Consider the following 14,313-nt stretch of genomic DNA (forward strand, 5'->3'; position numbering starts at 1 on the left):
TGGAGGGAGGCGAGAGTTGGTGTGTTGCTGCATACTGGGACTTACTGTGCTTTCTCGCCAACTGTTGCCTCACCCTAGCATGGTGCAGTTTGTTGTGGTGCACTACGGTACAAATTTCCCATAAACCATTCATTTGAGGGTCGAGGACCGGTCCTCCTATAACCACATTGATGTTTCGCCGATTTCAGGCAACTGTCTTGTGTGAAGGTGTTGAAATCCAGGGAAAGGGGTGGGATGTCCAAATATTATATACCCAGTCATATCCAGAGGGTCCTAACAGGTAACTATGCAAAGGTTGTTGCAGATTGGTGAATCAGTGTGGAATTGTTTCTAACATTGAGATGAAAAGTTGAGGTGTGTCCTACTTGGAATCTCTGAGGGAAGATGAAATGATTCTAAAAACGCAGGTAAGGGCATATCTACCTCTTTGTCCATTGGGTGGTGCTGCTGCTTACTTTTTGGCACCTCAACTTAGATCTCTTCTCTCAGCTGGCTTCAATATACTTCCAGTAAGGGCAGTAATGCAGACACGTTCCAAGAGCACCTGATACCTGATGTCTGCCCTTAACCCTACACTTTCCACCACTTGGCTGCACCTATTTATTGGTTTTTATTTTATTTTACTGTTATCCTATGTACTGCACTGCCCCGTCACCTTTCCCCTCGCACTTTTCCCTTCGCCCCTCCTGCACTTGTGCGATCTGAATGACACCTGGTCTAGTAGGATCATTGTCTGTCTTCCCTCTGTTCCCCCTCCCTTGCCTCGACACGCCTTGAAATACTTGTGTATAGGAGCGTTATAAATGCCATATCATATCATTTCATATCATTCAGGGGGATCAGGCTGTGATTGCATTTGTGATTGCATTTGTGGGGAACGTGAGACCTGGATCCATTTTGTATTTGTTTGCCCACTTGTTCATGATATAGGAAAAAGATTTACTGGATGTACTTAGAGATAGTGGAAGGAGGTCATATCATCTAGCAAGGATGTGTATGTTACGCTCAGCCAAGCTGGTGGTGGTTTATGCTCTTGCTAGGTTTTCAAAGAAAGTCCGGCTGAGACGAACAGCATTGTGGGTGATTTGTGATGGCTTTTCTTTACTGATATTGTGACTGGGAAACCACTGTTAAAAAATGACTGTCTATTTTAGATTACTCAGGGTCTAGTTTGAGATTGCCTTGTAGTTAGAAGTTGTAATGCCTATTTAATTAATGTTGTGGTGCTTTATGGATATTTCATGTGTATTCATATTAATTATTTGTTTGGTGATGCTTGAGATGGTTTTATGGATTTGTAACAATCCAAAGAAACGTATTGAAATTAAATGAACTCATTCATTCAGTCTGCCATTTCTGCTGTTCCCCTTGAGTGTAATTAAAAACATCCAAATGATGCCTGCAGCAAAAGACCGAAATATAGTACCCGGAGCATTGGAAATGAATATGTCAGCAATGATTTACTTGTTTCTCTTGTCCCTTATGTAAAATTCTCTTAGGATGTCTGTGCCTTGGGACTTGAACATGTGCACAGCCTTCCTTACCCCGAGTCCCGTCTGGGGGTTCCTTGTAGCCCAATGGAGTGACTGATGTCCCACCCATAATATCCTCACATACAAACCCTGCGGCTGCCTGACTCGGTGCACATGCTACAATGTTACAAATATGTCAATGTTAGGGTGAGCGCAGGAAATGAATGAGCGCCAAGCCCAGTGTACACTCTGCACTTAGCGATTCACACATGCAATCTTTTATCACAGACATATTTGTCAGATATGAAGGTCTGAGGTCCTTTTTATGTTCCTAGAATGCTTTTGATTACCATACTTTCCATTTTGGAATGATAACCTATCAGAAAATAATAGATACGGTTATTCTAGATTATGTTACTGCGCCTTTGTAAGGCAAATGTAATATTTTTTTTATTAGGAATCATTAGAAATAAACAGCGCGCACTCCGAGAAGTAGCTCGGAAGTAGCTGTTCTGCTGTGTTCTGATGTGCCAGGAGACTTCGTGCTACATGCAAGGAGGAGAGTTTGTGCTGTGACGTGAAGCCACGCCCCCTATTCAAGCGTCATTAAAAATGTCCCTCGACGTGCTCCTGCGTGCGCGCTACGAGAAGTAGCTCGGAAGTAGATGTTCTGCTGTGTTCTGATGTGCCAGGAGACTTTGTGCTACGTGCAAGGAGGAGAGTTTGTGCTGGTATGCACATTATGACCCCTTTTACACTTCTATCGACGAAAATTAACATTTGTGGACATTCTAATATATTAATCACTTTTTAGTGACAATTATAGACCTTACATTTTCACTTTGTTTCATTTCAGTGACGTGAAGCCACGCCCCCCTATTCAATCGTCATTAAAACTGGCCTCCCGCACACTCCTGCACGTGCGCTACGAAGAAGTAGCTCGGAAATAGCTGTTCTGCTGTTCAGCTGCTTCTGCGCGTTGAGCTCTGAGTCATAAGTCTTTTCCCGTGTCCCGAGTGTGTTTGGAATCACGCCGTACCTATTGATCCTCTTAAGTGTCCTTAAGTGTCCTTAGTAAAGTTGACGCACTTTGCGACGGTCAGAAGTTAGAAGTTAGAGGTAAGGCAAATGCTAAGAGACATCTGCAGTGCATAACGCTGCTTGTGTCATGCTATTCCTCTTTGTGGATTAGGCTCTATGATTAGCCACATTTGCATTTGCTGTACCTGTTAGTTTTGGAAGGTGCCTCCTAATTTGGGCTCATATCAGTCTAACATGCATGTGCATGATAGTGGCAACTGAATAAGGTTATAAATTAACTATGCATTTGTCTTTTTGCGGGTAACTAATAGCGAAGGCACATGGGTAAGAAACATGGTTAAGTCACATGAAAGTATACTGTGGTTTAATGCGCTGTTTGGCTGGTTACAATGTCAGCCTATAGAAGTAAAATAATACAGAAAGCAACCTTTGTTCCCCAGGTATTGACACGTCATGCGAGTATGGCTCTGGTGGTTGCGACTGCATTGCCTGGCTCGTCCGATACAGATGAGGATTTAATTGAAAATGCACAGTCTTGTTCAAATGTTTATGGAGGCTTTGTTGATGCATGCTGTATTTCCCAGGTCTTCTCAAAGTTTGTATGAAGGGGATGGTATTACGGCACCTGATAATATGCCTGTCTGTGATTTGAATTCCAGTTTGATGTTTGACAATACGCCCCTTATTTTTAGCACAGCGGATCAATCTTTAATGGGAACTACACAACATCTAGAAACCATTATAGAGGGTCCGGATCATCAACATTTTACAAATGTAAAGGCAGCTTCGGATATTGGGCAGGCTAGTGTGAATGGGCTGATATTTATCGAGCTTAAGAAGCAGTCTAGACTGCTGAATGAAATAGTTCTGGCCTTTACGGCTTTGCCTTAACTGTGTACTAGAATGATTAATGAATGGGAGGGAAAATGCATTAATACAAGATCAAGCATGGACCCAGCGGGTTGTGACACCTGCGCTAATCCATTGGCTGCATGTGATCTGGAGCCTAGAAGTGAACCTATACTGATTTCCGACAATACCATCCTGATTCAAGAGGAGGTTCAAGTGCAACTGTCCAATGCGCATATACTCGAAGATTGTAATGAAGATATTGGGAATGGTTCTATCAACATGAGCATCCTGAGTCAATAAAAATATCTAAAATCTAAAACTACCTAAGAGCTCTAATAACAGCTCGTGTAAGTTCATGAGAAGTCTGGATTTACGCCCTGATCGTGATGACTTTCACAATGATAAAGAAGCCTTGCATGGGTCCGGTATAAACAAAATAGCTAGACCATCAATAGGGGACCAGATATCACGTGCAAGAACGGTTTCAAATTCAGAAACCGGAAACAGAATTGAGAAAGAGTATTCTGAGGGATCTAATAGGTTAACAGATGCCTTGAAACATAAACAGGTGACAGATAGGATAGACAAAAATCTCAGGCGCATGGAAAGGGGTGTGGCCGACATCTTTGAAATGTTCAAAAATCCAGAAGTACAGTCACTTGCGAATACACCCTCTTCAGCTGGCCTTATGTGTCATGTCCACGCGTACGATCGGTCCACTACCATACGCGTATAGCCCTTTAAGAACGCTGCAGCCAAGTGCCTGGAAGTTGGCATGGCAACGTTGGCGTCCCGTCCTTTCCTGTTCCTGGTATCATCAACGTCGAGTAGCACGTAGCGTCATCACATGACCTGTATTTAAGCACCTCCCACTTGTTGCCCAGTGCTTCTGATTTGTATTAGTAGCGTTACGAAAGTTGCTTGTGTTTTTCCTTGTTTCCCTGCCCTGGTTTTTCCCCTCCTTGCTTCTGGAACTCTTGTGCCTTGACCCGGACCGTTTATTGGATCTTCGCCTTGGATTGCCCCTTGCTACGCGCCTCCTGCATCTGTGTTATGACCATGGAAAGCTAACGGAACTGCCTTGTTTCTACCCCTCTTGTTGTGCCGCTCTTCGATCTCGTCCATTTCTGAACAGTGTCTTCATCTGCTGAATTTGGGATTTATGAACTTTGGATACCTGAGTTTTTTGGGATAATTTGGAACACTGACTTTTGTACACGGACTAGAGACTGCCTCAGTGTACTTAGGCGTCCTCGTGCCGTCGGGTTAGGCTGTGCTTTTTCCTCTGGAGACCGGACCTGCCCCACCTTGCCTCTCTGCTTGGAACTTCCAAAGACTGCACGGACTTTACTCCGGTAAGCCCGTAAGGGGTTTTCTTGTTTATTTGATTTAGCCTTGGATAAGGGGAGGGGGCCTAGATTGTTATTGACTAGTACAGCATCAGTACTATCATTTATGCATCTCGTCTAACTGTATACCATTGCAAACTACGTTCTGGGTTCCAAAAGAGTGGTTGTCCTGCATATGCACATTGTGATTAAACCTCGCACTTTGCTTGTAGGTTCACTGTGTGTTCCTGTCCTACGCATCCCGTCTTGCCTTCTCGACATCGGCTTCTACGACACTGATCCTCTGGAAGCAGTCTCCTAGTGCAACACATGGATCTCATCTGGTATCCTTCTTTCCTCTGATTAGCTGCTCTGGTTGTCTGATTGCAACACCAGAGGGGCACATCAGGTGGAAGAATTCGTCCACTACACTACGTGGGCAACTCGGATCCTGACATAATCAGAAGCCTTACTATGGATACCAATGAGGCATTGGCCTCTATTATGCAACTAATGGCAGATTTGCGTAACGATATGACGGTGGCTCATACAGCTACGCAACGTCGCATAGACGAGTTGCAAGCAGGTTTTCAACGCCTTGGGGCCGAAGCTCCCACCCCCGCCATCGCTTCCGGCTCGGGTGTGGTGCCTCCACAACAGGGTACTGGACCTGTTTATATGACCGCCCAGTTTCCCTTAGCCCCACCGGAACGCTTCAATGGTGACCCCAAGGCTTTCCATACCTTTTTGAATCAGTGTGGGCTGCACTTACTGTGCCGCCCTGCCTCCTTCCCGGATTCTACTTCAAAGGCAGCATTTCTGTTGTCTCACTTGGGGGGAACGGCGGCTGCTTGGGCAAATCTGTTACTGGAGGAAGGGAGTCATCTTCTCTATAACTTTGATGCTTTGATCAACGCTATGAGTCGAGTATTTGACACACGTTATGCCACACAGACTACTGATCTGGAACTACTTGGTCTTCAGCAGGGGAACATGTCCCTATTATCGTATTTAGCCAAGTTCAATCAGCTTGTGGCAGAGACAGGGTGGCCCCAAGAGAAGAAGGCCTTTTTGTTTTATAAAGGCCTATCAGACTCCCTTAAGGACACTCTAGCTACCATTCCCGTAGTACCCACGGCTTTCAACAAACTGTTGGATTTGGTTCTCCAGATCGATTCTCGACAGGCAGCTAGGAAGGGAGAAAAGAGAGGGATACCTCCAGTTGTCCCTGCAAACCCTCTACCTGCTCCTGGATGCACAGAGCCTATGCAGATAGAGGCAGTTAGGGCCCCCTTATCCGCCAAAGTCAGGGAACATCGGAGAAAGAATGGTTTATGTTACTATTGTGGATCATCAGACCATCTGCTGCGAGAATGTCTTAAAAAACCCACCAAGAAACAGGGAAACGCCAAAACCCGGTGACTGAAGGGATCCAGACGCCGGGTGGTTCCTCTGTTGGTCCCACGTTATATAGCCCCTACTGCTTGTCGGTTTCTCTTTCGGCTGTTGAACTTGAGAAACTTGATGTGGTGGTGATTTTGGATTCAGGAGCTACAGGAAACTATGTGGATGCTTCTTATGCTAAGGAACTGGGTTTACCAGTGGTTCCCAAATCATGTCCTGAAGAGGTGAACGCAGTTGATGGTTCCTCGTTAATATCAGGTCTGGTAACAGAACGTACGACCGATCTCGTCATGACTACGGAGTGTGGCCATCAGGAGGTTATAGCGTCGATTTAATAGCTGCACCACAGTTCAAGATTATTCTAGGTTTACCTTGGTTGAGGTTGCACAACCCCTCTGTGGATTGGCATTCTGGAGAGATTAGTTTCTTCTCGGACTATTGCGGAAACAATTGTTTAACAACCCACTTAAACACGGTCAGTCCGAGTCAGATACTCTCAGAAAGTGTTCATACCGTAGGGGCGGTTACTAACACTGTACTTCCTCCTATGTATAAGGAATATTGGGATGTCTTTGACACCCGCGGGCGGACGTGCTTCCACCGCACCGGCCTTATGACTGCCCAATTGAACTGGTCCCTGGAGCCAAGATTCCGTCCGGGCGTATTTATTCCCTGACCCCAAAGGAGGATTTAATCTTGAAACAGTACATTGAGAAGTCCTTGAAGTATGGCTTCTGATTAGGCTGCACATCAGGGAATGCAGAAAACCCTAGACCTTTTGAGAAGGTGGTGCTGGTGGCCTTCTATGGCTTGGGACATTAAGAACTATGTAGCCTCCTGTGCTGTGTGTGCTCAGTGCAAGCATCAACGTGGTAAACCTGTGGGTTTGTTGCAACCCATGCCTTTACCCGACACTCCTTGGAAAATGATTTCTATGGATTTTGTTGTGGAGCTTCCATTGGTCGAGGGGTATGACACTATCAGGGTCGTTATCGACTATTTCTCCAAAATGGCCCTTTTTGTACCCTGTCGTGACGTACCAACCGCTCCAACACTGGCCAAACTGTTCTTAAGGAACGTGTTTCGATTATTTGGTCTGCCTTCGGTAATAATTACAAACCGCGGGTCCCAATTTACCTCCCGTTTCTGGAAAGCCTTGACCATGACCTTGGGTATTGATGGCAGATATTCCAGCACTTACCATCCCCAGACTGATGGACAAACCGAGCGGTTAAACGCCACCATGGAACAGTATCTACGTTGCCTTACCTTTCAACGTCAGGATACGTGGGTGTCTGTTCTCCCTATGGCAGAATTCGCCTATAACAATTCACTACATGCCACGACATGCTTGTCCCCCTTCTTTGCCCTCTATGGACAACATCCTCGCTCCTTGCCTAGTATTACTGATCTGCCTCCACACAATCCTGCGGCATTTGGATGCCTGCGAAAACTATCAGACAATCATGTCTTTGTTAGAAAACAGCTACTGCAGGCCCAGCTCCAGACCAAAAAGCATGCTGATGCACGCCGTGCCCGGAGTATCTTCCGGGCATGAAGGTGTGGTTATCTGCAAAAAACCTTCACATTCCAGGCTGGAAAGCCCTGCTGCCTCGGTTTGTGGGCCCCTACAAGGTTTTACAAGTTATCAATCCAGCCGCTATCCGCTTGGATCTTCCCGCTACGTGGAAAATGCACCCAGTGTTTCATGTATCCTTGGTAAAACCATGTCACCCAGCAGCCAGACTGCCTTCGCGCCCTCTGCCTATCAAGGTACAGGGGTCAGATGAATACGAAGTGGCAGCGATCTTGGATACTAAAGTTCGACGGGGCAGACGCCTCTATCTGGTCGATTGGAAAGGGTACGGTCCTGAGGATCGTACCTGGGAACCTACAGAAAACATACATGCCCCTGTTCTTCTGGCACGTTTTTGGTCTGCCCGGCGGGTGAGGGTTCCTTTGAGGGAGGATACTGTCATGTCCACGCGTACGATCGGTCCACGACCATACGCGTATAGCCCTTTAAGAATGCTGCAGCCAGGTGCCTGGAAGTTGGCATGGAAACGTTGGCGTCCCGTCCTTTCCTGTTCCTGGTATCGTCAACGTCGAGTAGCACGTAGCGTCATCACATGACCTGTATTTAAGCACCTCCCACTTGTTGCCCAGTGCTTCTGATTTGTATTAGTAGCGTTACGAAAGTTGCTTGTGTTTTTCCTTGTTTCCCTGCCCTGGTTTTTCCCCTCCTTGCTTCTGAAACTCTTGTGCCTTGACCCAGACCGTTTATTGGATCTTCGCCTTGGCTTGCCGCTTGCTACGCGCCTGCTGCATCTGTGTTATGACCATGGAAAGCTAACGGAACTACCTTGTTTCTGCCCCTCTTGTTGTGCCACTCTTCGATCTCGTCCATTTCTGAACAGTGTCTTCATCTGCTGAATTTGGGATTTATGAACTTTGGATACCTGAGTTTTTGGGGATAATTTGGAACACTGACTTTTGTACACGGACTAGAGACTGCCTCAGTGTACTTAGGCGTCCTCGTGCCGTCGGGTTAGGCTGTGCTTTTTCCTCTGGAGACCGGACCTGCCCCACCTTGCCTCTCTGCTTGGAACTTCCAAAGACTGCACGGACTTTACTCCGGTAAGCCCTAAGGGGTTTTCTTGTTTATTTGATTTAGCCTTGGATAAGGGGAGGGGGCCTAGATTGTTATTGACTAGTACAGCAGCAGTACAATCATTTATGCATCTCGTCTAACTGTATACCATTGCAAACTACATTCTGGGTTCCAAAAGAGTGGTTGTCCTGCATATGCACATTGTGATTTAACCTCGCACTTCGCTTGTAGGTTCACTGTGTGTTCCTGTCCTACGCATGCCGTCTTGCTTTCTCGGCATCGGCTTCTACGACACTGATCCTCTGGAAGCAGTCTCCTAGTGCAACACATGGATCTCATCTGGTATCCTTCTTTCCTCTGATTAGCTGCGCTGGTTGTCTGATTGCAACACCAGAGGGGCACATCAGGTGGAAGAATTCGTCCACTACACTACGTGGGCAACTCGGATCCTGGCATAATGTTACCTTTTGTACCCCCTCACTCAATGGGTGAATCATTAATATGTGTGGATGATCTGCAGCCCCGCATTTATTCTGTCTTGGACTCTGATCCTGTAGCCAGTGAGATACTGAAGGCAAAAGAGAAGAGGAGAATGATGCTCCTAGGACTGAGCATGTTAATCCTGCCCCGGTGACTGATCCCAAGGTTGTTGGCTGCGTTCCTCCTCAAGTAGGTCTTACAGAGCAAGCCGTTTGTTCCTTGATTGAAAATATTTTATGAAAACAGAGAATGAGTGAAAGTAAGAGTGTGGTGCCGAATGTGATGAATGATCTTTTGCATGTTGCTCACCCGATTGCCGCTCTGGATCAAATAATAAGCAGGTCTTTGAAGGCCGACTCTCAACCTGTAAACGAAGAGTCGAGGTTGAAATATGTGAATTCCAGCTCAGCGCCAGAAACTTTAGCGCATGGTTTAGGTTATGCCCCTGAAGGGGTCACAGAACGCATTCTTGGAATCATGGTTGATAATTTTCTAAAAAAGAAATTGCATACAGGCTGCAATAGATATGCTCTAATCGTGCCTAATAAAACTGCATTGACGGGGGGAATTGTGGAGTCCTCTCTCAGGCCGGAGGTGGTATCTGACTCTTTTGGTAGAGTGCCTGTTGTTAACAATGTTCCTGTGAAAACAGGATGGAGTATTCAGAATGATGCTCCTCCTGGGCATCTGAGGGACCCGGTCTTCCCAAATGAGCATAGTTTAATCTTGTATTATGTACTTGAGGAAGGTGGGCCTAGCTCACTGAACAGACCATACATATTGAACCTATTTAATGAAATCCCAGAACTCTGTCTGATAACATCGGCAGACATACAACTGGTTGACTTCATTCATAATCTGAGATATGATTATGTATGCCTGATAATAAAGCCTCCTCTGATCAGAGCACTACTTTTGAAAGAAGTGGGCTCTCTTCAGAGGAAGGGATTTGATATTGTTCATATAATGTTACACCCAATTACAAACATTCACAGGCAAAAGACGTGCATAATGGAATTTCTGATGTTAGAACAGCTGCACCACCCCTTACACAAAACAAAGGGATCAGGGATATAAACGAAGCTAAGTCTTGCTTGAAAGACATGCAAGAGTGGTGCTGGCTTGCACTTTCCTTGTGGGAATCTACAGAACAACTGAAAACAGTTGCAAAACCCCTTTAGCATAAAGAATTATCTTCTCATGGAATACGAGAGGCTATAAACATCTCTTGCTAGATATAGAAGAATGCGCAAAATTCGATTTTGTGTTGCTACAAGAAACATCGGTCACTTCAAGTTTATATATAGATGGTTTCAATACCTTAGGTCTTCCAGCAAAAAAAACAGCAGATGTAGACCGAGTGGTGGCCTGGTGTTTGCATACATAATTGATGAGAGTATTAACCTTGTAGATAGCACTTTCGTGTTGGATTGTTCCATACAAGCTATTTTTCAATTGTCAACAAATGCTGGAATTGTCCATATTCTGATGTTCAATGTGTACTGGAACACATGTGATGAGAATATGTGTGCCTTGCAGGAGTTCCTCTCATGTCTGAATGAAGAAATTGGTAATTGGCTCGATATCCATCCACAAGGATTTATATTACTTGCGGGCGACCTGAATACGAACTGTTCTCTCACAAGGGACGATCTGTATTTGGTGCGAGCATGGAGCCAATTTGCATCATTGCACCCACATGGGCTGCTTGTGGCTCATGTTCTATAATAGATCACATATTTGTAAGCACTCACAAGAAATTTTACTGTAAAAAGTTGGACGTTTTAGATGATTGCAATAGTGATCATGCAATGTTGAGTCTAGAACTCCCATGGTGCAAAGCTCATAAGGAAAGTATGTATTTTCCAATACAGATTGAAGCACACAATGATGGAAAGCGTGAAAAATGGAACCGGGCTAAATTGGAACAAGCTAACTATATCATTGCGCAGGATTTTGCATACTCAAATTATGAGAAAAAGCTTGTTTGGTATTCTGTTGATGTTTTTGGGGATTCCATTAAAAACATGTTAGATCGCAGCAAAGTACTTATTAGTGGTAGTACAGAAACAAATACATTTGCCCGGGCTATAAAAAAAAAGCAAGGGCTAATATGAAAAAGACTATTCGCAGCATAAAGAAAATGGACATGGGGGATCTGGAGAGGAGTCTAAAAATTAGGCAATGTAAACAAACCTATAAAAATTGGATTGAGAGCAACAGAGGAGGACTTGCTCAAAAAGATGGAGAGGCAATGATTGAAGCTATGCTAGTGAACAATACCTACTGTTCTTGGTCTTTAATAAATAAAGATCAGTGTGCACAACAACAGCTTCAAATGAACCCTATTGATTCTGGGGTTTGGTCTACATATTTTGGATCCCTATATAGGTACCCTGATATCCAATTGTCCTTCGAAGAATTTACACCTGTTGTATGGCATTTGGATACATCTGTATTGAATATCAAAAAGATTCATTAAAAAAGCTAAGCCTACCTCCACTCCAGGTCCCAATCATTTGTCATTTGCCAATCTATAAAGCGATATCGATTTGTGGTCTAATCTTCTGCATTTATTATTTGTGGATATTTGCAGTAAAAAGAAGATACCGAACAATTGGAAAACTACATATGTATTGTTGCTATTCAAGAAAGGCAATCGCCTATGTCCCAAGAATTATCGCCCGATAACACTAATGAATGTTGAGTCAAAATGTTTGCGCCAATGGTACTTGAAAAACTGGCCATATGGATTGATGACAACAATGTGTTAAATTACAGGCAGATAGGTTTTCGCAAAGCTATAGGGACTGATGCTGGTGGACTTTTGGTGGCTCAATTAATGAGTGCAGTCAAATTGAAAGCAATGAAGCATTTATACATTGCATCTATGGACTTAACCTCTGCATTTGATCTTGTGGATAGACCAACACTGTGGAAAACCTTGTCCATGTTGGGCATTGATAGTGCTTTGCTTGACGTTATTATTCATCTTTACACAGAAACAGCATTTAGAGTCAGGCTTAACAATAAAGGTCTACTGTCCGATATTATACCAACCGGCAATGGGCTCAAACAAGGGTGTAGACTGGCTGCTACACTCTTTAATCTTTATGTTTCAAATGCAGGCAAGTCCCTAAACTCTAGCAGGCTTATTGGTCCGAAGATTACAAGCTTGACTATCAGATGGGCTACATAGGCTGATGATTTTTTATAAATGGACTGCACAAAAATAGGTCTCCAAAGATTAATAAATGATTTTGGCTCTTTCATAGATGAAAGGAAACTGAAAACTAATCCAAGCAAAACCATAATTTTTTATGTGGGATGCAAATGTCCTACTCCATTCTTTTCTCATTGGAGCTGTAATGGCGTTAAAATCAAAAGCCAAGCGGTTCTATGTTACTTGGGATATGTTTTTGCTAGTAATTCCAGCATGATGCTAAAAACCAGCATGATACAAAAAGCTAAGGTGGCTCTTAATCAAATAAGGGCCATAGAAAGGACATACGGAAAATTCACTTTAGCACTATGCATTCTATTCAACAGGCCTAAGGTGATTCCAAGGCTAGCATACGGGAGTGAATTTTTCCCTGAAATCATGTGGCCTCTTTTACGGCAACTTGAGGCCATGATATGGCGGAAAATATTATATTGTGTCCTGAAATGTGTAACTGCAGAATTGCTCAGATATGAACTTGGTTTGCATTCACTTAGCTGCATTATGTCAACAAAAAACTGGCTCTATTGAGAAAATGTCTAGTTTATTCTCACTTGAGTCATGCGGAAAATGGTAATTTCATGTATAAACTAAAATTGGATTGTGAGAAAAAATGGTTTGATCTGGGATTGTCTGTAAATACACTACTTAGGTTTCCAGTGAAGTTCAAGGAGAGTTAATGCTTATGATTGGTTGGACAATAATGTAGTTCTGTTAAATTCTAAGCTCTAATCCGAAAGTGTTTTGTATTGGAAAGGTTTCCCTTACCCTGAAGAACATTTGAAGAAATATCCATCAAGAGAATTTAGAAACTCGTATATGCGTTTCAGGTTTAACATATTAAGTACAAATGAGATTTTGTTTATTCGCGGGTTGAGTACTAGTGGGAATGCTGAATGTCGGTTTTGTAAACTAAAGGGTGTTGGCGAATCCTTGAATCACTTACTACTGGTATGTCCTACACTATTTGAGAAGAGATTAGAAGGTTTTTCAATGTTTGTAATGAATACAGCCTGTGTTGATAGAAACAAAGTCTGGCATGATATGCTTCATGGCTCCTCTAATGCCTTGAAAATGAAAGTGAATGGGTTTTTGAAAAATACGTGTTCTCTAATATGATAATGGTTGCATGTTGTGATATGGCATATGCTTAGCAATGAAGCGAGGCATTTTTATGCACATCATGTTTGGTGTTTATATATGTCAGCCCTCTGAGAATGTTTAATCTCCACCCTTAACCTTTCTCCTCTTTCCTCCTCCTCACCTGAAGATTGGTCTTGAATGGATGATATCTGTGGTCTTCTAGCACAATAATCCTTCTCCTTCTTTCTCCTTTCTTTTTTTTCTGAGAAAGTGTCTTTCTCACAAAAGGAAGCCACAGTGTACTGCTGTGAATAGCACTACCTGCGGCCCCTCTTCCGAGAGGGACAAACTGGGGATAAAGCCAGCCGGCACAAAATACCCCAGAGGTAGAACAGCAGCAGCGGAGGTCTGTCGTAAGGATTCCGGGTGGAAGGTAGGCTCCAAAGGAACCGTGAGGTAGCCGATAATGACGGCCAGCGGGAGTTAACAGTACGGAGAAAGAACCGAAAAGGAAGCTGGAGAAAGGGAGGCAAAACGGAGAGAAAAAGGAAGCAGGAGGAAGAGTGAAAGGATAACAAGGGGACCTGGAAAACGGGAAGGCAATAAGCGGCCCGAGGGGCGGCAGAGGAGAGAGGGAAAAAGGAAAGAAAACAAGCGTAACCGCAACCGAAAGAAAGCAGTCAGGGAGCTGACCAAGCGGGTTGCAATGCACTGTGAGCTGGGGGGGCGTGGCTGATAAGCTTCCCGGCTCGCAGTGAAGGAAACACTAGACTGCTACAGCGACGTTCGAAAACGTGGAGGAACGCTGCAATGGCGCCCCCA

Source organism: Ambystoma mexicanum, chromosome 6p (assembly GCF_040938575.1).
Source record: "Ambystoma mexicanum isolate Mex_15411 chromosome 6p, UKY_AmexF1_1, whole genome shotgun sequence".
Taxonomy (NCBI): domain Eukaryota; kingdom Metazoa; phylum Chordata; class Amphibia; order Caudata; family Ambystomatidae; genus Ambystoma; species Ambystoma mexicanum.